The following is a 26,885-nucleotide window of genomic DNA, read 5'->3' on the forward strand; positions in this document are numbered from 1 at the left end:
TAAATTTACTCTCAGCCTTCTTTTCTCCAAGGAAAATGGCCCTGAGTTCTTAATTAATTATCATAACTTATTCACCTCTGAAACCACTGTTGTGAATTTTTTCTGACTCTTTCTAATGCATTCATATTTTTCATAAAATGTGGTGCCCAGAACTGGATATTCTATCCAGGTGAAGTCTAACTATTATCTTCCATAAGTTCAATTAACCCCCGGTTCTTGTACTCCATGGCAAAATTAATGATATCTATGAAACTGTATGCTTTACTAATTGAGCTCACAACCTGTCCTGCCATGTTCTGTGACTTATGCACATATACAACTAGGTGCCACCGCCCCTTCACCCATCCTTTAAATTGTACTCTTTTTTTATTTTGCATCTCCGTATTCATCATAACCAAAATTAATCACTTCACACTTCTCCGCTTTGAACTTCATCTGTCACTTGTCTGCCCATTCCACCCACTTGTCTCCGACGTTTTGAGGTGTACCATTATCTTTCTTACAGCTCACAGTGTTTCCAGGTTTTATATCCTCTGCAAATTTTGAAATCAGGCCCTGTACATGAAGGCCTAGGTTACTGCAAACCTTCCACCAGGCCAAAAAATATCCATTAACCACTACTCTCAGTTTATTTTCATTCAGCCAATTCCATATCCATGTTGCTACTGTTCCCTTTATTCTAAAAGCTATAACGTGGCTCCAAATTGTGTTGTGTGACACTGTACCAAACAGCTTCTAAAGTCTACATACACCATGTTAACAGCATTGTCTTCATCAACCCACTCTTACCTAATTAGTTAGATACATTGAATAAGCACAACTCTTTATTAGTAATAAGCACAACTGAATTATGCTCCTTAATTAACCAGCATTTGTAGACGTCACTGTTAATTTTAATCAGAATTATTCTTTCTGTAAGTTTCCCAAACAGTAAAGTTATATTGACGCCCTTTTCCAATTTGCAATTCTCCAATTCTCTAGCACTGTCACCGTGTCTTGGGCTGGGAATTTATAGCTGTGCTGCCACAATTGCCACTTCCACTTCTCTCAGTATCCTCGGCATCTCATCCAGCTCTGGTGCTCTAACAACTTCAATTATAGACAGCCCATCCAATACTTCCTCCTTATTGATTTTAAACCCTACGAAGGTATTAATTACCTCTTATTTTATTGCAGCTTGGGTACTAACTTCTTTCTTGTTAAAGATACTTGCAAAATATTAATTTAATACTTCAGCTGTTCCCTTTGCCTTCATGCATAAAGCCCCTTTCTCATTTCCTAATCAATCCTCTCCTCTTTTACCACCCTTTTACTATTTCTATGCTAATAGATAAATTTGGGATTCCCTTTTATGTTATCTGCTAATCTCTGGATTTTTTTTTCTTTGCTTCTCTTATTTGCTTTTTTTCATGACCCCTCTGAATCATCTGAACCATATTCAGCCTGGTCCTCCATTGTAGTATCCACCCCACATCTGTCATAAGCACACATTTCTCCGTCATTTTCATCCCTACCTCTTTTGCTATCCAGAGAACTCTGGATTTATTTCTTCCATCTTTCCTCTTCATGGTAATGTACCTTATCTGGACCTGAATACTCTAATTTAAAGGAAACCCATTGTTCAGTTGTCCATTGTTCTGCTAAACTTTGATTCCAATTTATTCAATGGAAATCCAGTCTTAACTCATCGAAGTTTACTTCACTTCTGTTTATACTTCTTATTCTGGATTGCTCTTTGTCTTTTAGGATAAAATGATCACTGTCCCCTAAATATTCTCTCCACATCAATCCCAAACACCAGGTCTGGCAGTGTCTCCCCACTTGTTGGGCAGCAAATATACTGCTCTGGATTATTTTCCTGAAAATACACTAGCAGTCTTTTCCCCTTTTTGTCCTTTACACTATCTAGGGTATACCCAAATAATTGGAGTTCACCATCATACTCCATACTTTTTGTAACTTTCTACAATTACTTTGGACCGAAGTTGGAAAGAAAAAATCAATCTTAATAAATGTCAGTACATATAGTATGTATATATAAAGTGATTTTAAAAAGCCCATTAAGCAGTTTAAAAATGACTACTGTAATCATCTGCAATCCAACCCCACCACCAAAGACATTTTTCCTTCCCCACCCTTGTTTGCTTTCCGGAGGGACCACTCTCTCCGTGACTCACTTATCCACTCCACACACCCCTCCAACCCCACCACACCCGACACTTTTCCCTGCAACCACAGGAAGTGTTACACCCCCCACACCTGCTCCCTCACCCTCATCCCAGGCCCCAAGAAGACTTTCCACATCAAGCAGAGGTTCACCTGCACATCTGCTAATGTGGTATATTGCATCTGCTGTACCCATTGTGGCCTCTACATCGGGGAAATCAAGCAGAGACATGGGGACCGCTTTGCAGAACACTTGTGCTCAGTTCGCAATAAACAGCTGCACCTCCCAGTCGCAAAACATTTCAACTCCCCCTCCCATTCCTCAGATGACATGTTCATCCTGGGCCTCCTGCAGTGCCACGATGATGCTACCCGAAGGTTGCAGGAACAGCAACTCATATTCCGCTTGGGAACCCCGCAGCCCAACGGTATCAATGTCGATTTCACAAGCTTCAAAATCTCCCCTCCACCCACCGCATCCTGAAGCCAACCCAGCTTGTCCCCTCCTCCCTAACCTGTTCTTCCTCTCACCTGTCCCCTCCTCCTACCTCAAGCCGCACCCCCATTTCCAACCTACTAACCTCATCCCACCCCCTTGACCTGTCCGTCCTTCCTGGGCTGACCTATCTCCTCCCTACCTCCCTACTCTCACCTTTACTGGCTCCATCCCTGCCTCTTTTCTATCTCCTCTCCACCTATCTTCTCCTCTAGCCATCTTTGATCCACCTCCCCTTCTCTCCCTATTTATTTCAGAACCCTCTTCCCCTATCCAATTTCTGATGAAGGGTCTAGGCCTGAAACGTCAGCTTTCCTGCTCCTAAGATGCTGCTTGGCTTGCTGCATTCATCCAGCTCTACACCTTGTTATCTCTATACTGTGATCATGTCACTGAGTCTAAGAATAACTTTCATAAACCTCTCTGAAGTCAACTGCAGCCAGACAATCAATTCTCCAGGTACGTCCTTATGGGTCTGGAATGCCAACTATTGTTTTGTAACATGTTACACAAATGATCATCTACAAGTAAAGAAAGCCTGACAGGACATGTTACATACTTAACCTTTGCAATGGACCACAGACAGTTAGCTGTCTACAATGCAAGCTTTTTCAGGATGGTAATGGCTTCTCCCTCTCCAGGACATTTTGTCCATGACTCCTACCATAATGAATTCAAGTACTGTTTTAACCATATTATTTTGAAATAGCTGTCAGCTTCAGGGTCAGCACTGCCCCATAAATCTACTGACAATATCAACATCCCTAATTCTCGGCCATAAAGAAAAAGCCACTGGCCTTTAAAATCAGCCATTTGTATTACCCTATCTGCAAGTAAGATTTTTTCATCAAAACAGTGAAGCATGAGTTACATTTCTGCAAAACCTCCTTAGATGGCTTTCAAGAAGATTTTTAGAGAGACTCCTCAAAGTCTAGCCAGCCAATCAAAAATCACCACAAAACTCTAGACTACTAAATGTAGTATCAGACTTTTGAATTCTGTTCTTACGTATAAGGACATTGTTCAGCTAGTAGTTCTTGGTTGTTTTGTGTACAAGTTGTTACTAATTGAATATTTTCTTCATTCCTTTTGATGCTGTGTCTGTATGGACTTGTTAAGTGTGCCAGTATTATAAAGCATTCCCCTATATCTAAGATTGTGTGATGTACACCCTTCTTCTTTTCTAACTTTACCACAATATTATTGTAGGCTGGACAGAGTCAGAGTCCACAAACATACAGTATTGGAGAACTATAACTCCACTGTTTTAAAAGTGGGAAAACCTAACTCACAATCTGCTTATGGACAAGAAGAGGGGGTAAGGAGAGAAATTTGTATTAAAACTTCCAATATGTCCAAACAATTTACACTTCTTTCATTAGTTGTGACCTTTAGAATAAACTGAGCAATCTACTTGCACCTTTTTTTGTTCCTGAGCTCTAGCTAAATAGATTCTGTCCATGACCCTTTTGGAATGCCCTCTGTCTCCAACACTGCAATCTTCTCCTAAGTTATTGCAGCCCTTCCAATCCCTTTTTGTTCCTTTCCTATCTTTCCTGAATACAAAGTATTTATCACAAAGCCCTATCCTTCTTTGAACCAAGTCCCTACTTTAGCCACATACCATTTGCACGTCAGTTTGTCTCTGTAGCTCAACAATCTCATTAACCATTTATCATGAGTTCACATATATGCTTATTAATCCTCATTTAGACTGTTACTTTCTCCCTTACTCTGACCAAAGTTAATATCTTTCTGTTCCCTTCTCTAGTGCTATTTTCTTCACCAAACTCTTTGCATTTTGGTATTTCTCTCTGATATTTCGTACTGTTTCCTGTACCTTCCCAGTAAAATTTAAACTGTTGAGCACTAGCAAATTACTTTGCTGGCTCAGGGTACTCTGCAGCTGTTCAGTGAAACCCCTGACCTTGGCTTTAGGTGGGCAATGCACCATCTGGGATTCACATCTGTGGCCACGGAAACTGCTACCTATTTCCATAAACGTTAAATCACCTGTTATTATTGCTCTTCCAGTGTTCCTTGTGTCCCTCTTTACAGATGACTTACCCATGATGCCTAGGACTTGACTCTGCACTTCCAAGATGAAATGTCACTTTCATCAGTATTCAGAACTGAACACTGTCTAGAGAATAGTTTGGACTACTCCCTACCAATTTCTACTTGACTGTCTAATGATAATCCCTTCATTTCATAATGACTGCATGTGTGAACTTTTTTTCCCATTAAGCTATCAACCTCATAGATTTGCCTCAGTGATGCATGTTGTGACATATACTCCAAACCTGGGGCTTAATCTTGGGTCTGGTAGCAAGACTGTCTTTGCTGGTCTGAGGAAACAAGATGGCCCTTCTCCACAGTATCCCATCCACCTGAAATTCCAGCTCCATCTGAGCAAATTAGGGTGCCAATTTTTTTTTTATTAGTAGTTCCCAGTGCAATTCCTCTTCCCAGTGCAACTGTGAAGGGCTTTATTCAGCTTGTAGTATCAGTACTGGTGCAGAGCTAGGTTTTAAACATGGCACCAGTGGCACAAATCCTGAAAGGTCCTGGCAGATTTGAGCATGTCTGGCATTGGTGAGCGCATGGTAGGACGAGTGTTGCACCATTGCGGTGTGGTATTTGGTGTATGAGGTGAGATTAGTAAGAGAAAACTTGTTTGAGCTGTTGCAGAGAAAAGGTCCTTAAAATGACCTGAAATTAACATTTAACTGATTTTTAACCAAATCCAGCCCTGTATTTTGTACATTTCTTGTCTGTGGGAATTACTCCTTGAACAAAATGGTGCCTTGTGACATGTTGGAAATTCATTTCAATTGCTTGGAAATGTGAAAGTTGCTCCTACTAACTTAGCGCCTCTAAACAACAACAGATTTTACACAACTGTGGTCACAGATCAGACTCAAAAAAAAATCAATACTTGGTTATTGATTTCTACTTTTCACAAAACACACTACATCATGCAGAAGATTGGTCATATAATTCATTGGGTTCTTTCATTAGAAGAGCTGAAGCTGTGTACAACAATGTCTGAGAGATAAGAAAATTTTTCTAATCATGACACTGCTCCTTTCGTCTACCCAATGATTACACATGTATGTACATGACGTCCTGTCTGATGATGCAGAGCAGGTTTGCAGGCTTCTGTAAAGGTTCACTACACACTTGCTTCATTGATTTGTTTCAGGTTAGGGTCACAACCTATTGGAATAGCATGCTGGAAAATAAATCCTATTATTCCAGAAATCATAAAATTTATATTCCTTAAAAATGTTCAGAAAATCTTCCAAATTACCTGATTTTCAGACCCAGATTAATAGACAGAATGGACTAGATTTCTGCACTAAACGAGAATTACTACTTATTAAAAGTAGTTACACTCTAGTTACAGGTAAACAAGTATAAACTTTCAGCACATAACACCACAAATTAAAACACATGAATGGGGGGAGAAACAGAAAAGACAATAATCTTTGACAATAAATTCTGTTGAGTTGTTTCTTGCTGATTGAAAGGTTTCCTCCTGGCTTCCCTTTTCAAAATGCGTCCACTGGTTTGCAAGATGCATAGAAAGTGGAAGCTCACAGAAGCTGCTGAGGGAGAGATTAATTGGTTTCCTCTAGGTGTAAAATGAGTTTTGACTGCAGAGAACAGAGAGGCCACTTCTAAACTGGTGGAGATCAAAACTCTTCTCTGAAACTTATCTCACCTCCCAGCTGTTCGGTTACCTAAGATGCAAGCAACCACTTGTTGGCAAGCAAGAGGTTCTTATCACTAGTAACTGGTCACTAGCCCATAGATAATCAACTTCATTTTACCTCCCAGCTGCATCTATTACAAAATCCCTCGGCTTCAATTTATCTACAACACTTCAATTACTGGTTGTTGTACGAATAAAATGTTTGCTACGAGTGTCAAGTTACTTGCTTTCAAACCATGCTGGATCCTCTTAAAACATTGGCTTTAAGACAGATTTTTCTCATTTCAGTCGACAGCTTTAAAAAACAGTTAAATAAAAATATATGATCCTTACACATTTAAGTGATGATGATTCATATATACATCAATAGATGTTAAAGAGTGCTTTTACTGAATATTGTAAACAAAGCATGATTCATTGTGCTGTAAGTAAAATAGCTATATATTATACAAGAGATGGATGATTGATCAATGTGCAGATACTGTTTTTCTTTGTCACAAAACCTGGGTGGATAATATCTTTAGATTAAACTACAGCCTACGGAATTTGTCTTTAAACTGTTTTTAACTAACTGCAGATAACAAAGTGTGGAGCTGCATGAACACAGCAAGCCAAGCAGCATCTTAGCTTTTGTGTTCCTAAGATGCTGCTTGGCCTGCTGTGTTCATCCAGCTCCACACTTTGTTACCTCGGATTCTCCAGCATCTGCAGTTCCCATTTTCTCTTAACCAACTGCAGGATTCTTTTGTAATTTGAGAAGAGCATACAGAACTTTGGCCATGTAGCTTGACATGAATCCTTTGTACCTGATTTAGTGTCTCTATGTCGTATTGGGTTCTACGTGATTGATGCTCCTCTACCTCACTGATTTTAATCAATGTAGGATCTTAGCATATTTTGAAGAATTAGTCAATTTGAACAAACAACGAATAAAGGACAACATTATCTTATGTTAATCTTATGAAAACATTCAATCTTTTTCTGCTCAATTCTCCTTCTGTTACGTATGTGTAATACCCTGCTAAAATGTTATACATTGTGCATTACAGGGAGTCACAAAATTGAAACATCAGTTGTGGATGACTTGACCCTTCCGCAAATTTTATTGTTATCACTAACAAATTGGCTTTACATTCTATTCTGTTGCCAATCGAGTCTCTCACACTGTAAATGTTCTGGGGGATTTTGTATTCATTAGATTGTTGAAAAGAATACAGCTTTTAAAAGATTAAAAAGATCACTTGACATCATGGTGAATGAAATAGGAAAGCACAAATAAGTTGTCAAGATGCCATTAACATTAATTGTTTTACATTTAAGACAACATGAGCATGCCTTTGGTTTTTTTTTAAGTCTATCTGAACTAACAACAACTTCCATGACAATAGGGTTTGTGTGACATTGCTCCTTAATATATAATGCAGCAATACTGTTGTGTTATTCTGCATTATTGTGTAATTTATAACTACGTAGTTGTGACAAAAAATGTTTTGGTTCCTTATCTGACTACCAAACAACATTTGTTAAATTCTTTATCCTTAAACAGTGTCCCTTTAACAACTGTATCAGAGATAATGGGAACTGCAGATGCTGGAGAATCCGAGATAACAAAGTGATTAAGGGTCTGGGCCCGAAACGTCAGCTTTTGTGCTCCTAAGATGCAGCTTGGCCTGCTGTGTTCATCCAGCTCCACACTTTGTTATCCCTTTAACAACTCCTCTGTATGGTTATGAAGTGATTGTTACTCTTGAACTTTAAAAAAAATGTTTGAAATACTAATTTATATTAAGTAGATATTGATTGGAAGGCAATTATATTATCTAATCTAGTTTTGAAATTTAAAAAAAATGGCAATAGGCAATGAATTATACTGCAGTTCTAATCTCTGCTGTCATGTCAAGGAAAGTTTCTGGGTAGTTGCCAACTGCTTGACAATGAACAGTTTGAGCAAGAGAGAGTGAGCCATTCAGGGCCTTTCTTGGCCATCAACTAATGACTGGTCACAAGTTCTGGGAGAACACCGTAAACACTCAATTCAAATGAAGTACGGCAATGAAGGGGAACGGAACTAAGTGGAGAGGTAATAAAGTATGCAATAAGCAAACCAAAATACGAAGTGTGAAGAACAAGGTTCTGTTTTTTATGGCTTGTGTTATAAATCGGTTAAATCATTGTTATACTCAGTGCTCGGACTCCTTAAAATGTTTTCACTCCAAACAGCCCAATTAAAATAATTTAACAATGTACTGAAGTGACTGGATATGAATTCCTATTATCAGTAATGCAATAATGCAGTGAAATATGAATAACAAAAAACCTTCAAACTGGTCCGGGCGTGCAAACGAACAGTGTCCTATTATTTCAATATAATGAGGTGCGCTTTAAATTCCATTTGGCTAGCCTGGTAAGATTGGAATGTGAGGAATTGCTGCCTTTTGATTTGTAACTTGAAGCAATGACTCATGCAAAAGTATAATATATATCCCTTCCAAAGCAGGTTTTTCACTATAGGAATTCACTGATGTTGTTCTTGAGTTTCACTTTTGTGATACCATAAATTCTGAGTATAGAAAGGTTATTAGGTTACTTCAGATTGTTGCACAGGATTTATCAAATCTCTGCAGCACTCTTTCTGCATGCCTCAAAAAAAAATTCTTACATGCTAGAATAGAGTGCAGTATGTTGCTTGTGACCAAAATGTATCTCATACATTTTTTTAAACAGCCTAGTATGCGCATTGACTGTAAAGTTAGTATGTGTGAAGTTACATTTTTGAGTATTTTGCAAATGACAGTTGGAAGAATGAAGGAAACAGCTTCCAAATAAGCTGACAAACATCGAATATCCAACAGCACTATTCGATGAATATACAGAGCTAACAAATGGCTGGAATATTAATCACATTGTACTGCATCAGGCATCAGTTTCACTTTCTTGGTTTTTGCTGGTTCCCATGCATTTACAATTAAAATCTAAAAAAGTGTTGGTGTAGCGGAACCACATGTGCTCATGTGGCTGGAAAGACCTTCTACTGGTGAAACCCACCATTAGCTGAAAATGCAGCTAATAGTGGCGGGCTGTATGACAAACTCCTTGACAACCAAGCTCTTCATCAGGACCACAACTTTCCCAAGTTCATTTCTACTAACTTAAGACTTAGTGAGAGCACAAAGGTGGCACTGGTGTTTTCAGATTTAAGTTTCACATTGCATTGTCTTCACTTTATTCATATGTATGTTATTGTTATTTGTTGACGTAGCTTAGTCAGAGAACCAAATGCACTGACACACCTCACTGTTGGCAGGCAAAGACAAGGGAGTTTAGGTCATTCATTTAATGTGGAATAAGTGTTTGTTTTTGAGTTCACTCTTTATTGAATGTTTGAGTTAATGTTCAGTTTTGTACTCATCACTTGGCTGCTGACACTCCCTTCTATGCATTGTACAAGATATTGCCTGGGACCACTCTAATCTAGGATGATTAAAATGTTGTGCACAGCAGGGTCTCTGCCAGTCATCACTTTGAGATGGATCCATATGCAGACTGTCCTGTCACGACCGTTTGGAAGCCTCGCTTTCTGCTCTCACTACATCCCAGATGTTAGATCTTTCAGATTTCACTTCTCTAAATCCTTTCTATTCCCCCACGCCCTCAGCTGCATACCCACCCCTTACCAGTGACTCACCAATGCTGTTCCCAAGTCTACTGTAAACTGCTATTGTCCTGCTTTCTTGTACGCAGAGTTCAAGAAGGAAGATCACTAGCCTCAAACAACTGCATAAAGCCAATTGTTGCACACAACTTTTGAATAAACATGAATCAGGGGTTAAAAGATTTGTTTTCACTGCTGGCTTTATCATGAACGTCAGATATAACAAAAGATTTTCATGATCAATACTATTCAGAGAATTACAAATGTATTACAAGTACCTGCCAAGGATCAATGTGAGGATTGACTTGTCGCAAACATGCTGCTGACTTCATCTCTAAACTTGAACCAGCTATGAAGAAGGTGACATGTCAGCACTTGCTTATTATGCCCACTGCCCACCATGATTCCCATTCTCCTAGATCCCATAAAATTGCACCGAGTGGTTTTAAATTTTGGAACACCCTTCCTCACAGCACTCTGGATATCTTTACATCTCACAGGCTATTTTAAAAAAGGGAACTCTGTGTGGACTATCACTGTGCTAAATGGGGCAGACTTTGAACAGATCAGACAACTCAAGACTGGGCATCCATGAGGTGCTGTGGGCCATCAGCAGTAGCAGAATTGTAATCCAGCACAATCTGTAACTTCATGACCTGGCATATCTCCCACTCAACCATTACACCAAGCCAAGTGATCAACGGGTGGTTCAATGGAGAGTGCAGGAAAGTATTCTAAGAACAACACCAGGCATACTTAAAAGTGATCAGAAAACCAGGTGAAACAACCAAACAGGACTACCTGCATGCTAAACAGCATAAGCAGCAAGTGATAGACAGACAGAGATAACTAATCCCATAACCAATGGATCAGACTTAAGCTTGCAGTCCTGCCATATTTGGTCATGAATGGTGATGGGCAATTAAACTCAGTGGAGGAGGAGGCTTCACAAATATCCGCTTCCTCAATGATGGAAGAGCCCAACACACAAGTGAAAAAGATAAGGCTGAAGCATTTGCACCACCTTCAGCGAGAAATACCGAGCAGATGATCTCAGGGTGTCGACAGTGTTTCCCAGCATTGCAGATACTAGTCCAGCCAATTTGATTCTCTATGTGGTATCAAGAAATGGTTGGAGGCACTGGATACTGCAAAGGCAATGAGCCCTGACAAGATTCTGGCAATAATACCTGTACTCCAGAACTTGACATACCACTAGCCAAGCTGTTCCAGTACAGATGCAGTCGTCACATCTACCCAACAATGTGGAAAATTGTCCAGATCTGTCCAGTACACAAAAAGCAGGATAAATCCAACACAGTCAATTGCTGTCCCATCAGTCTAGTCTCAATCAGTGATAGAAGGTGTCATCAATAGTACTATCACCTATTCAGCAACAATCTGCTCAGTGATAATGGGAACTGCAGATGCTGGAGAATCCAAGATAACAAAGTGTGAGGCTGGATGAACACAGCAGGCCCAGCAGCATCTCAGGAGCACAAAAGCTGACGTTTCGGGCCTGGACCCTTCATCAGAGACCAGACCCTTTGAATTTCTTTAGTACTGTTTATTTTAATTTCAGATCTTCAGCATCTGAAGTATTTTGCTTTCATCTTTCTTATCTAAATACACCATTGTAACTATTTATTCAATTTTCCTTCATATACTTTCCTGCTTCCCTTTGAATATATCTATTCTGTTCACTTCAACAATTCCCTGTGACAGTCAGTTCTGCATTTTCCCACTCATGGGTGAAGAAGCTTTTTATAGTTTTAAAAACATCTATTATTAAGTCACAACTCAGCTATTCTTTTCAGGAAAGACCCAGAATATCAATCCTTTTCTGATATGTATATTCTCACAGCTCCCTGATGAAGGATCCAGGCCTGAAACATCAGCTTTTGTGCTCCAGAGATGCTGCTGGGCCTGCTGTGTTCATCCAGCCTCACATTTTATTATCTGCTCAGTGATGCCCAGTTTGGGTTTTGCCTTGACCACTCAGCTCTTGATCTCATAGCCTTGGCTCAAACATGGACAAAAAGAGCAGAATTCCAGAGGTGAGGTGAGAGCCCTTGAAATTGAGGCTGCATTCAACTGAATGTGGCATCAAGGAGCCCTAGCAAAACTGGAATCAAGGACAGTATGGAGTAGACAGACTACAGGTTAGAGTCATACCTGACACATAAGAAGATGATTGTGTTGTCAGAGGTCAGTCATCTCAGCTCCAGTACATCTCTGCAGGAATTCCTCAGGATAGTGTCCTAGGCCCAACCATCTTTAGCTGTTCCATCAATGACCTTTCCTCCATCATTATGTCAGAAGGTGGAGGTGTTCAGTGAGGATTGCACAATGTTCAGCACTCTATCATGACTACTCAAATACTGATGGAGTCCATGCTGAAATGCAACAAGATCTGGATAATATCCAGGCTAGGGGTGACAAATGGTAAGTAACATTTATGCCACATAAATGCTAAGCAAGTCCATCTCCAATAAAAGAAATTCTAATCACTGCACCTTGACATTCAATGGTATTACTATCACTGAATTCACCCACTATCAATATCCCTGGGTTTACTATAGACCAGAAAGCCAAGTGGACTTGCCATAAACACAGTGGCTACAAGAGCCCATCAAAGGTTAGCAGTACTGCTGTGAGTAATTCGCTTCCTGACTCCTCAAAACCTGTCCACCATCTACAAGGCACAAGTCAGCAGTGTGATGGAGTACTCCCAAATTCCTTGGACTGATGCAGTTCCAACAACACTCAAGAAAGCTTGACACCGTCAAGGACAAAGCTGTCCATTTGATTAGCACAGCATGCACAAGCATCCCTTCCCTCACTCACTTTCAGAAGTAACAGTGTATACTATCTACAGGCTGCACTTCAGAAATTAACCAAAGATCCTTAGACAGCACCTTCCAAACCCAAAACCACTTTCATCTGAAAGAACATGGACAACCTATAGCTACCACCTGCAACTTCGCCTCTGAGCTGCTCACTATCCTGACTTGGAAATATATTGCTATTCCTTCACTGTTGCTGGGTCAAAATACTGGAATTCCCTCCCTAAAGGCATTGTGGATCAACCCACAACAGGTGCAATGCAGCAGTCCAAGAAAGCAACTCACCACCACCTTTTTAACTAGGGATGGGCAATAAAATGCTGGCCAGCCATATACATACATATCTCACAGGTGGATAATAAAAAAACAATTGCTACCTTCTCAAGGCCAATTAGAAACAGGCAACAAATGGTTGTTAGTGATATCCATATGCTCTGAATAAGTAATTTGAAAAATGTGGACGATTTGCTGATTGGCTAGAACAGTTTATGAAACCCCCAACTAGAGTGCCATAAAATCTAACACACCTGGAGACTAGGCCCCTAGGTTTGCTCCTAGGTCTTTGCTAATGTAATATGATAATTAGTTGAAATGATCTGTTGGCTTCGAACTGGTGAGTTAAAATTCCCTCAGCATTCCATATTTATTGTTGTGTTTTACTCACAATATGTTCAAAAGCCCTAATTCTATTATAAGTGGATCTTCACTCCATTCTTATGTGTTACTGTTACTTTCTTATGTGTTACTGTTACTTTCTCATTTCAATTTGGAGTTTACTGTCAAATTGACAGGAGTACATTCAAAGACACATACATTCTCTAATTGTTTTGATTTCAGTTAGATATAAATCTTTGTAATACCTTGTAAAATGCAAAATGTAATCAGGAGATCTAAACTGTATTCTTTGCAGAGAATGATTGACTTGTCTTAGTGATTTCATTTCAAAAATGATACATTTTAACAGATTTTCTCTGAGAAATGATCTGAGCACTGCCAACCTAGCATAAACGAAATAACGTGATTGTCACTCAATGGTGCAGTTGGCAGCACTGTCTAAATCTGAATCAGACAGTTACATGCTCCAATTCTGCTGCAGGATCTGAGTACAATCCAGTGCAGCACTGTGAACGGTGCCATCCTTTAGATAAGACCAGGCTTGCCCTCTCATTTGGATATAGAAGATGTATGAAGCCTTTGTAGATACTTCTTAATCATTATCACAAAAATAATTACCTTCTCATTATCAGATTGCTTTATGTAGAATTGCGTGATAAATAGGCCATTAAAATACTGTGTATGACCAGCTCACATCAGTGTTTATGTCCCACTCAAACCTTCTCATCAACAGTGGCATCTGCAGTAAGAGAAACAGTTAGTTTTTTGAGTCCCATGACAATTCTTCAGTCCAAAAGACTGTGTTTCTCTCTCTCTTTACAGACTTTGCCAGACCCTTTGAATTTCTTCGGTACTTTTTATTTTAATTTCAGATCTTCAGCATCTGCAGTATTTTGCTTTCATCTTTCTTATCTAAATACACCATTGTAACTATTTATTCAATTTTCCTTCATGTACTTTCCTGCTTCCCTTTGAATATATCTATTCTGTTCACTTCAACCATTCCCTGTGACAGTGAGTTCTGCATTTTCCCACTCGTGGGTGAAGAAGCTTTTTATAGTTTTAAAAACATCTATTAAGTCACAACTCAGCCATTCTTTTTAGGAAAGACCCAGAATCTCAATCCTTTTGATATGTATATTCTCTCAGTTTTGATATTATTCTTGTAATTCTTCTCTGTACCTTTTTTTGGTCTACATCCTATTTTATACTATGACAACCAGACTGCACATAACATCCTAAGAGCTAAATTTTAAGTTGGGATGGGGTTTTTAAATTTTAAGTTGGGATTTGCAACACTTCCCCTATCTTAAAGCCAGGGACAAACTGCTAATTTGATTTGATGTATTACTGCCACATATACTGGATACAGAAAAAACACTGTTTTGCGTGCTTACCAGACAAATCATACCTCACATAAGTACATCAGGGTAATAGAACAGCATGTAGAATGTATAGTTACAGCTACAGAGAAGGTGCAGAGAAAGACCAACTCTAATATATGAGAGGGCCATTTGTAAATCTGATAACAGTCAAAAAGGAACTGTTCTTGAATCTGTTGATACATGTTTCAAACTTTTGTATCTTCTGCCTGATGGAAGAGAGTATAACTGGGTTGGGAGGAGTCTTTGATTCTGTTGGCTACTTTCCCTAGGCTTTGGAAAGTGTAGACAGAGTTAATGGAAGGAAAGCTGGTTTTCGTGTTGGACTCAGCTATATACATGCTCTCTGTAATTTCTTGTGGTCTTGGGCACAGCAGCTGTCATACCAAGTTGTGTTGCATCTGAACAGGATTCTTTCTATTGTGTGTGTAAAAATTAGTAAACCCCATTGTGGACATGTGAATTTTCTTAGCCTTAGAGGCTTTCTTGACTTTCGCATCAATGTGGATGAACCAGTACAGATTGGTGATATTTACTCCTAAGAACTTGAAGCTCTCAGCCACCTCCACCTCAGCACCACTGAGACAGACAAAAGTGTATCCTGCATTCTGTTTCCTGAAGTTGTTGACCATCTCTTTCATTTTTCTGACATTGAGGAAGAGATTGTTTTCTTTACACCATGCCACCAAGCTTCTATTTCTTCCCTGTATTCTGTCTTGCCATTGTTTGAGATCTGACCCACTGTGATGTTGTCATCGGCAAATTTGTAAATGGTGTTAGAGCTGTATTTAGCCACACAGTCATGAGTGTGAAAAAAGTTTTGTAAGAGGCTGAGAATGCTGCCTTGTGGGGCACCAGTGTGGAAGATTATTGTGCAGGAAGTGTTGTTGCCCATCCTTACGTATTATGGCCTGCGGGTCAGGAAATTGAGAATCCAATCAGATAGCAGAGAGCAGAGTCCTAGGTCTTGGAGATTGGAGATGTGTGTGGTTGGATTCATGGTTAACAAATAACAGATAATAAAAAGAAGCTTGACGTCAGTGTCTTTGTTATCCAGATGTTCCCGGATCATATATAGAGCCAGGGAAATGGCGTCTGCCGTGGATCCATTGTGACAGGAAGTGAATTGTTGTGGATCAAGAAAATCTGGGAGGCTGGAGTTGATGTGTGCTATTACTAACCTCTCATAGCACTTCATAAATTGTTAGAGCCACTAGATGGTAGTCATTAAGACACATTGCCTGATTTTGTTTTGGCACCGCGATGATAGTGGTCTTCATGAAGCAGGTGGAAACCTCCCATTGTGGTAAAGAGAGGTCAAAGATGTCTGCAAACACTCCCACCAGCTGGTCTGCATAGGATCTGAGTGCACAGCCAGGGACTCCACCCGGGTCAGTCACTTTCTGTGGGTTCACTCTCAAGAAGGCCGACTTGAAATCTGTGGCAGTTATTGGGGAATAGATATACCCAAGGCTGTGACATCATTTCACAGACCTTCTGTTCAAAAACAAGCATGAAATGCACTGAGCTCACTGAGGAGGGCAGCGATTCTATTTGTATCTTGGTGGCACACACTTGAGATTGGCCTGGTTGAAGTCATATGGTTATTGCTAGCTATTGACTGACTTGTTATGCAGTTGATTAATGGTCATTGGGCCTTTAATGAGTTTCATGTTCCTGACCCTTAACTCAGAGGAGTTATTGGCCAATCACTTGATATTTCTGATATTTCTCTTGCCCCATTGGGTGCAGTGGCCATATGCAAAGTCTCAGCAGTTTGCTGAAGAAAAGCAGATAAGAATCCTGACAAAGTTAAGAGCGTGTTGCTTAAAAAGTGGGATTTGCAACACTTTACAGTGTTTGACAGGGCAACATAGTAAGGAGAATAACTGAAGGGAATAACTTTTGGGAAGCCATTGATGGGATAATGTGTTTGTAAAGGGAGTACATCTGGTACAGTCATAATGCAACCTGGTGTTTTCTTCCACACAGCACAGTTTAAATCCAAGCAACAATGGTGGAGTAGACCCATAAATAGCCATTTACTGGCCAGTGGGTGAATGGCCACCTGATACTCCCTTGTTGGAAATTGGGGTCTCATTTAAAACTGTGTTCTCTCAGTATTCCATATATTGTATTTCTTCTGTAGAATGAGACCTTATTTAACTGAGTTACATGAGCACGTAGCCTTCAGCCGGCATAAACAAATGATTTATGGAGTCACACCATCCTATTATTAAAAAAAAAGAAGGTTTTAGTTTTAAGGAGGAATCCAAACTAACCTTTCAAATGAAGTGGGCAGGTGAACAATGGTTATCTGAAGTCATGAGTAACTGTCCTGTGGTCAAAAAGGTTTAAATAATTGATTGACAAAGCGTAAGTTATTGGCCCCCCCCAAAATAAGGGATATCAACAAGTCCTGATGGGCAGAAGGTATTCCTCATTGAGTTGTCCTCGTTAGGCTATCCGAAGAGAGCTGCCTTTTCAGGGTGTAAGATGGGCCAGAAGAAGAAGATCCAGGGAAAAATTCCCCAACACCTTGGCTCAAGAGCGGAATACTACCTTCAAACTTTAACATGCAACGCATCAACTGCCTGTGTGTCCTCTGGAATCAGTGAACCTGTGACAGTTGTATACTTTCTTTATCTAATTAATTAATGTTTCACATCTAAACTGCTGCTTCTTAACAAATTCAGTAATCTATCACAAAATTGCTACAAGTTGTCAACAGTCTATTTTAGGCGGTCACAATTAGTGGTGATCATAAAGCCCTAAAATCAACAACTTCTTCATGTATAAAATACCTCTGGGTCTTTGGAACACTTTTCCTCAAAAGGCAATGAAATGCAGATTCTGAATAATTTTAAAGCTGAGGTAGATAGATTCGTGAAAAGCAAGGGTGTGAAAATTTACCTGAGGTAGACAGTATTCTAGAATAATCAGATCAGCCATTATCTTACTGACTGGCAGAACAGTCTTGATGGGCCAAGGAACCTAGCTCTGCTCCTAGTTTCTATGCTGGTATGCTCACAATGCCTTATGTTATGGACTCTCTTTGCTCCTGGCTAATGACTACCGGATAGTTTTTGTTCTGCCAATGAAACAAACATCTCCATATGCATAATCACCAGCATTTTCCTGTAGTGTGGCCCAATCTGGGCCTCACAATATATCCTAAAACAGAATTAAGTTGTGACTTTGTCCTTAGCATTGACACTTGAGCTGACCTATCTTTCTAGTCTTTCTGCACCTGTGACAAAGCACACTACATAAAAAATTTCAAGACACTTTAGTAAATGAACTTGCTTTTGCCATATATTCGAATTCCCTATGGGGGTTCATTCAAAGAACACTTTCTGGTGCCCATGTCTCTGCCTACTACATCAAGTGTGGTGGCACTAAAGAGGGAATCAGTTTTCCTAACATGGTAACATTCACTTTGTACCTCAGTAACCCAAACTGATTATCCAGCAGCCTGTGCATTTAAAAAGGGAAAGCTGCTTGCAGGATTCAATTTCCTCATCACCTTACTCAGTTAGTAAGTTGGAAATCCACCAACTTCATATTATCTACCTTAAGGTACTGGGCCAGGGTGTAAAAGTATGTATCTTGGCAATGCAAAAAATTTCATCAACATGGATGAACCTATAGGTTGTAACATTTGCCAGGCCATTTGCACATATATTGGACAGGGCCGGGGACAGCACTGAATGGAAATCTCACTATAAAACAATACTGGAAGCTCCAGACTCAAATGTAAATATCTTTGAAGGTACCCTTGCTGCAACACTTAATTTTGGTCAAGGACTTGGATTCTGGCTGTATTCATTGTTACTCCTTTGCATGTTCAGGCCTTTTATGTAGCCCCTGCAGCTATAATTACTTTTATCCCCTTACACAGCTTCAACAATTGATCATCAGTTACTACCACCAGCTTGATTCTGACTGACCATAATCCCATTCATTCCTCTTTGTGCAATTTTAAGAAAAGCAAAGACCTGCATTCTCAGCCTGGAAGTAGCATATGGTTTGGAAATATTAAGAAAGTGGATTATAAATTGTTATTCCTTATTGGTATTTCCATGGCTGTGAAACTTTAAAACAATAATGCAACAAAAGTCGGTTCAGCTGAGTAAAACACAACTTGCAGGGTTTTCAGTTCTGCATAGTTTACTTTGAGTAATAATTCAAATTCCTCTCTGCTAATGATTAACCAGAAAAGATGAGGTTTCTCAAGACCACCTGCTGTTATTATGATGTGGATGACAGCTGACTGTATTTATAATCTTGAACTATTGTATTTAAATGAAAATACAGGAAATCCAGCCAGCACCGGAGAGTAAAAGGTAAACTCATATTTTGGGTGTTAGCCTATGTCATGTAGACTGCTGTGTTCTTCCAGCATTACTCCAAATTGTTAAACCTTTCCACAAAGCTGTGAAATAGTTGCATTGCCAATATGAAACACTGAATTTTGCTACAGATAAGGAGGAGGCTGTAGGACCTGTTGTGTATGTGCTCGCTCTCTAAAAGAGCAACTCAGCTCATCCTGTTATCCTGTCATTTTTTGCCTTAGCCAGAAGTTTGTCTTTTCTCAGATACTAATCTAACTCCCTATTGAATTTCACAAAATCATAGTTATTTCATAGTTTTGCGGAGTCACTTTGGTAAAAAAAAAACTTTGATATTGAGATTGGATTTAAATAACCTATTTTAGATACTTTAGGTATTTGTGCTGATTTCTCACTTTTTTGCTATCCTTCTTTCTTTCTTAGCACAATTTACTCTTAATTGTCTTAAAGGATTTATAGGGGTGAAAAAAGTTCTGAATGTCAAAATAACCATTACAATATTTATAACGTTAAGTCTTAACAAAGGACATATGCAATTGATCTTTATACTTAAATGTGTAATTCCAAACTTTTACAGCCTATTCCTGTCTCTCAAAAAATACACTAGCTCAGATCTTTCAGCCTCCAAATAGTTCGGGACTGCTCTAATGTCCAATGGTTGTCCTTGGAAGTCCTGATTCACTCATTCTAAGGGAACTGCCTGGTAAGTTTGGACTGCTCCTCAGATCTCTCTGATAAAGCCTTTGATTCTGAGTTAGAGTTGGGGAGTCTGACAGTTCTGATTTATTTACTGTCATGGTTAGCCAGACATTTCTTTGGCAATTGATGTGGCTCTAGAATGGAATGTTGCCTCCCTGCAGTCAGCGTCAAGGGTGTCATGTAATGGTTGCAATTCATTCTTTTTGAAAGGGTGAAGAGTTAGAGGTCACGGTTCATCTTGGCACCAACAACATAGGGTAGAAAGGGGGATAAGGTCCTGAAAGAATTTAGAGAGCTAGGCAAGTGATTGAAAGACAGGTCATCATAGACAGTAATCTCAGAATTACTCCTAGGACTATTTGCTAGTGAATACCAAAATGGCAAGTTTGGATGAATGAACACATGACTGGAAAAACAGCTCAGGAGGGAAGGCTTAAGACATGTGAGGCATTAGAATTAGTTCTGAGGCAGGTGAGACCTGCAAACGATGGACAAATTGCTCCATAACAGCACTGGTACTAATATCCTTGCAGGGAGATTGCTGGGGTTATTGGGGAGGGTTTCTTGTCAGAGGAATGGTAACTTGAGAAGTAATTTAGATAGGAGTAAAGCAAAACTAACAATGGGATACAGTAAATTTAATGAAAGTGGAAAGCGGCAGAAACAAACCCTAGAGTCAACCAGACTTAAATTATACAATAATGTTAAAGTGGCAGAATTAAAATGCAACAATCTAGGTGAATTGATAGTGCTAGTAGAAGTAAATAGGTATGATTTAAATGCAGTTATGGAGTTATGACTGCTCAGCAACGCAGACTGGGAATAGAATATTAAAGAATGCTCTATATTCAGGAAGTACAGGCAGAAAGGAAAGAAAGATTTGGTAGTAGTGCTGATTATAAGACACAGTATCACTCAAAAATGATCAACGATTGGAAGCACAGAATGTAAATCTTATTTAGGTGGAGCTAGGAAACAACAGCAAGGGGTAACAATTATTGTCAGGAGTAGACCATCAAAAAGTAGTGGTAACAAAGTGCATGGTATTAAATCAGGAAATTAATGGTGTATGTAGCAAGGGGGATGTAGTCATGGGTGACTTTAATCTACAGTTAAACTGGCAAACCTAATAAGTACCACTTCTATGGAGGAAGAATTCCTGGAATGTGTTCAGAATGGTTTTCTGGACCAATGAGGTCATATGTTCTCTTATGTAAGCAATAAGAAAGGGCTCATGAATAATCTGTTGTAAAAGAGCCTTTGGCGAATTGTTAGCATAGTAAGATGGAAATTTCTATTAAATTTGAAAAATTGTAGTTCTGTATGAATTTGGGACTGGAATCTAAATAAGGCAAATTATAAAGGTATAACGAAGAGGTTGGCTTGTATAGATTGGCAAAAACCTCTGAAAGGTTTGATACTGGATGTGCAACAGCTGGTATTTCATGAATTAATGATTCATTTTCAAAAAAATGTACTTTTTAAAATTTGTTCATGAAATGTGGGCATTTCTGACTAGGCCAGCATTTAGTGCCCATTCTTATTTGCCCCTGAGAAGGTGGTAATGAGATACTTCCTTGAACTGCTGCAGTCCTTGGACTGTACAAACACTGACAGTAATATTATGAAGGAGGTTCCAGGATTTTAACCCAATAACACTTAAGCAATGACAACATCATTGCAAGTCAGAATGATGTGTGGCATGAAGGGGAGTTTTCAGGTAGTGACTCTCCCATGTATCTGGCATGCGTGTGGTGTGAATGTCAGTAAACGGTCCAAGCCTAGATGCTATTCAGGCCTTAGTGCATATGGACATAGACTGGTTCAGAATCTGAGGTGTTGTGAATAGTGCTAAAAGTTATGCAGTCACAGTGAACATCCCTATGGTTGACCTTATGCTGGAGGGAAGATCATTAATGAAGCAGCTGAAGGTGGTTGGTCTGAGGATACTACACCACGGAACACCTGCAGAGATGCTTCAGAGCTGAGTTGAGTGACCTCCAAAATCTCAACCATCTTCCTATGTTCTAGGCATGACTCCAACAATTGCAGAGATTTCTGCCTGATTCAAATTAACTGGAACTTATTCAAGTGTTGCCTTGGCTTTGAGGGCAGTTATTCTCACAAGAGCTCTCCAATTTAGCTGCTTTGGACCAAGGCTGTAACGAAGTCAAGAGTCAATTGGCCTTGGAAAATCCAAGCTGAGTGATAGGGTTATTCCTTTGCAAAAGATACTTGGTACTCTCAACACTCCTCTGTCACTTTGCAAATGATTGAGAGTAGACTGATAGGCCTGTATTTGGACTTGTCCTGCTCTTTTTGGACAGAACATGCCTAGAATTTCCACAGATGTCAGTGTGGAACAGGTTGCCTTGGATTACAGCTAGTTCTGAAATGTTGTCAGTGCCCATAATCTTTGCAGTATCCATTGCCTCAATGTTTCTTGATATCACAAGGAGTGAATCAAATTGGCTGAAGACTGACATCTGTTTTCTGGACAAGGCCAAGACAGATTATCCACCGGGCACTTTTGGCTGAAAATTGTTGTGAATGCTTCATCCGTGTCTTTCTCACTTATGTGCTGAGCTCGCCCACCATTGAGGATGGGGATATTTGTTAAGCTGCTACTACCTGTGATTTGTTTAAATGACCACCACCATTCATGACTGGATATGTCAGGGCTGCAGACCTCAGATCTGATGTGTTTTTTTGTGGAAACACCTAGCTGTGTCTACTGCATGTTGCTTCTATTGTTTGGGCATGCAAGTAGTCCTGTGTTGTTGTTTTTGTGAGGTTGACACCTCATTTTTAGGAATGCCTACTGTTTCTTATGGTATCCCCTCCTGTACTCTTCATTGAACTGGGGTTGATCTTCTGGCACGATGATAAATGGTAAAGTGGAGGAATATGCTGGGCCATGGTGTTGCAGCTTGCGACTGAATGTAGTTCAATGCTGCTGATGATTATGGATGCCCAATCTTGAGCAGCTTGATATATAGAATTCCACAGAATCCTTTAAGTCCAACAAGTCCACACCAACCCTCTGAGGAGCATCCCACTCAGACCCACCCCCCCACCCCTTCCCTGTAATCCTGTTTTTCTCATGGCTAGCCCACCTGCATCCCTGAACACTATGGGCAATTTAGCATGGCCAATCCATCTAACTTGCATGTCTTTGGACTGTGGCAGGAAACCGGAGCACCAGGCAAAAACCCATGAATAGAGGCCATGCAACTCCACATAGACAGTCGCTCGAGGTGGAATTGAGCCCGGGTCCCCTTCGCTGTGAGGTAGCAGTGCCAACCACTGAGCCACCCTGCCACCCTGTTTGAAATTGGTCCCATTTAGTAAAAGTGATTTGATCCCACAAAGATGGCGATATGATCACTCAGACTGATATTATCATGGACATTCACACTTGCATCTTGTAGATGGGTCAGTATGAGGTCAGTGAGATCTTTCTCTCCTTTTGGTTGTCACTTTGAGGTAACAAAACTCAACTCTTACAGGAAACTGGGAGGTCCCAGGCCAACAACTGAAGTTAAATATGAATTATAGTAAATATACCCTGTCTCCCCACTTTCCCACCCACACTCATTCACTTACACACCATATAGATGTTTAAATGTTCCATAGCTTTTTGGTGTGTAATTGAATTAAAATTTACCACAGTATAGCTCGTGCTGATAAAAGGGTGTATGGCTAGAGTTCCTTGGTGATCCAGCACTGCAAAGAAGGACTCTAAGTTAAAGAACACTTCACACTTCTGAAGATATCAGAAGCTCAGCCTCCAGATGACAGGACCACCTACATTGATGTAGCATGTACAGTTAACATCTCCGTCTTTGGATGCCTGCATGATTTGAATTATTCCTTGCTGTTAAACCTTATTTTTAACATGCACTGTCACCCATGGCATCTCTCAATTTCTCTTTACCTGTGTGCAGTCATTTTCTTCAAGTTTTCAGAAAAGATCTTTAATACAATCTGAGTAGAATAACGTTACCCTGTGCTCTGATATTATGCTTCAGCTTCAAATTTATGACTGTAGGCTTATTTCTCACTTTTTTCTGATTTGCATTATTATATGGGTTTCTGTGGCATTCTGACATTTCACTTAATTTTATGGGTTTGGTAACCCAAACTTATCTGCCAGGGTATGAATTTCTGGTTTATTTAGTTTCTCGTCTTCTTGTTGCTGCTTCTCTGGATCCTTCTTTACCAGATTAAAAATTTATTCTGCACCTTATTTCCCAGTGATTTGGCTGCAATGTTTGATCCAAAGGTAGCACAACTTTTTCTATCTGTCAAATCATGTGGTCATCCACAGCTTACGCACACCTATCTCTCTGTTGTACATTCTTTTGATGCTGTTTCACTTCACTAGCTCTGCTACCTTTTTTGACTTAACTGAAAGTTAACTGTTTGGATACTCAGATAACAAAGTGTAGAGCTGGATGAACACAGCAGGCCAAGCAGCATCTCAGGAGCACAAAAGCTGACGTTTCGGGTGGAGAAAAGGGGAAGGGGGAGAGGGTTCTGAAATAAATAGGGAGAGTCAGCATCTTCATCTATCGATTTGCGAACTTGTGCACAGTCGTTGTCAACGGCCTTTTCGAATATTGTGAAGTTCTCTTTTCTAATCAGATCTTTTTATACAGCATGATGTGTTAAATACCATATGAGCTACTTTACCTGCCCACCACCTATTTCTTTGAGTTAGCATTTGCTGATTACATTTCTAAATCTTATAAAGAAATTATGACTCATCCGATTCTTGTGTCTGGCTTTGAAATTCATATTGGTGGACAGGAGGGATTGACTTTGACTGGAACTGTGTGCTGAATTTGTCTAAAATGTTGTCTAGGTTTTCACTATCATCAGCAAAATGCAAATCTACTCCCTTCTCCTGTGGACTATATTGTGGTTATTTTAAGTACTTTGTAAAAACATCATTTTTGACTCATGAATGTTTCAACTTGTTGACACTCAATTCAAATTTTGAATTATTGTGCTGGATTTTGAATTCTTGTTTATTGGGATTACTGGTCCAAGCCTCTGATTACTAATCCTGTAAAATAACCCACTTTGCTACGTAATGAAATGAGAAAAAGTGCTGGAGAATGAGACAGAGTTAATGGAATTTTCTCAGTGTTTGAGTGACTTGAATGAAATTTGTGGAATAACAGTGAAAATGGAAAATTTCATCCTTGAAACAGAGAAATAAGTTGTTGAGTTTTCGATGCCTAAATGAGAAGTCACTAACAAATTATAAACGCCTTATATTTATGCATTTGTGTCTCATCATTAACCAATCTTGCCTCATTTCAATGCAGTTTGCAATTCTCTCACATACCAGTGAGAAACTAGAAGGCACCAATTCTGACAGGAAAATCAAAGCTGTTACCTGGTGGATCCAGCTCACCAGTTGTTTCTTTAGGGAGTCCATGTTTGGGTCTGTTGACCAACATCTTTTGGCATTTTCTCTGGGCACTGACTACCCCCTGACTTGAACCACTGAAGTGAGCATCAACAACTATCAGCCTCCCCACAATATCATGGCTGATCTCAGACCAATTCAGAATCCACTTCAGCCGTTCAGAAATTCACTTTGGAGCTCAGGGTTACCTTCGACTTTCAGGCTCCTGCTTGGTCCCATTGTGCACAGGGAAACACAACTTCTTATGCACCTAGAGATAGTGAGAGCTGCCTTTGCTGGAGACAGAGACAACAGTGTGGAGCTGGAAGAACACAGCAAGCCAGGCAGCATCAGAGGAGCAGGAAAGCTGACTTTTTGTGTCGGGACCCTTCTTCTGAAACGGGGAGGGATAGGGAGGTCTGAAATAAACAGAGAGGAGGGGTCGGGCTGTGGAAGGTAGGTGGGATGATGATAGGTGAATGCAGGTAGGCAGTGGTAGGAATTGGTCATTTGAGGTAGGAGGAGAGGATAGGTGGGAGAGAAGACAGACAGGTCAAAGAGGTAGGGATGAAGGTGTTGCCTACTTTACCTGTCCATCTTCTCTCCCACTTATCCGCTTCTTCCACCTTCCAATCCTCATCTCTGTGGAGTACATAGCTTTTTAGCCAGAGTTCAGCAAGGGATAGTAGTGGTGGAGGACGAGGTAGGTGAGAGTTGTTGAGGGAAATAGCTAAGAGTGGTCAACCATAAGCCTTGGTGGGAGGTGTGTGCACTAGAGTGAGTGGAGGGTGGCAGAGCAAAAATGTTGGCACTTACCGTTCAGAACCCAGATCATTGAACTTCCTGTGACACAGCTGTGCATTGCTCTTGGTCTGTGAATCGACACTGACCTTATCTCAGTCCTGGCTGGCTGGGACATCTCCAGAGAAAGATATTACAGAGGCAGACTATGGATGTTATCCCTGGTTTACAGAATTTGAAAAGATGTGCAGCCAGGGTTTAAACAAGTTGCCTTTGGGTCAGACAATGCAAGGTTCTGCCTCCGGTGAGCACTTTGACCTCTGCTGACCCCATGAGAAGGACATATGAAATCTGAATGCATAATGAGGGCAGCAGTTGAAGATAGTATGAGAAAAGTCACTGTGGACCATGGCAGGTAAAATTCCCTGAAAATCCACACCACCCAAATCTGGGAAGATTCAACAAAATGTTTACAGTACAATGGCTCTGTTTTGGAACGAAGACAAAATAGAAATTCTGCGTGTAAACTGTTTCATGCTCCACAGATGCTGCCAGGCCTGTTGGGTTTTTCCAGAACATTCTGTTTTTATTTGAGAAATCCATCTTCTGCAGTATTTTGTTCTTACTTCACCAGACTACTGTACCTGAGATTATTGGATGAATAATAACATATGGCTTTGTATTAACCAAAATAATACATAACCAAGTTTAACTAGCACAGACTATTTCTTTCATGACAATTAAATTTTCTCAAACCTTTGGTTCATCTGCAGGAATAATCAAAATGACAGAGCGGTTA

The 26,885-nt window shown here is 40.0% G+C and overlaps 1 long non-coding RNA gene across 1 annotated transcript in view; it reads left to right on the forward strand.

Annotated features, from left to right (window-relative positions):
* The first annotated feature begins 19,137 nt into the window (after positions 1-19,137).
* LOC125455145 (uncharacterized) overlaps positions 19,138-26,885 on the forward strand; it is a 60,102-nt gene continuing 52,354 nt past the window's right edge. Inside the window, exon 1 of the long non-coding RNA XR_007248165.2 lies at positions 19,138-19,221. This is a non-coding gene — a long non-coding RNA (uncharacterized LOC125455145). The remainder of the gene's footprint in view (positions 19,222-26,885) is intronic.

This window comes from Stegostoma tigrinum, chromosome 9 (genome assembly GCF_030684315.1).
Source record: "Stegostoma tigrinum isolate sSteTig4 chromosome 9, sSteTig4.hap1, whole genome shotgun sequence".
Classification (NCBI taxonomy): Eukaryota; Metazoa; Chordata; class Chondrichthyes; order Orectolobiformes; family Stegostomatidae; genus Stegostoma; species Stegostoma tigrinum.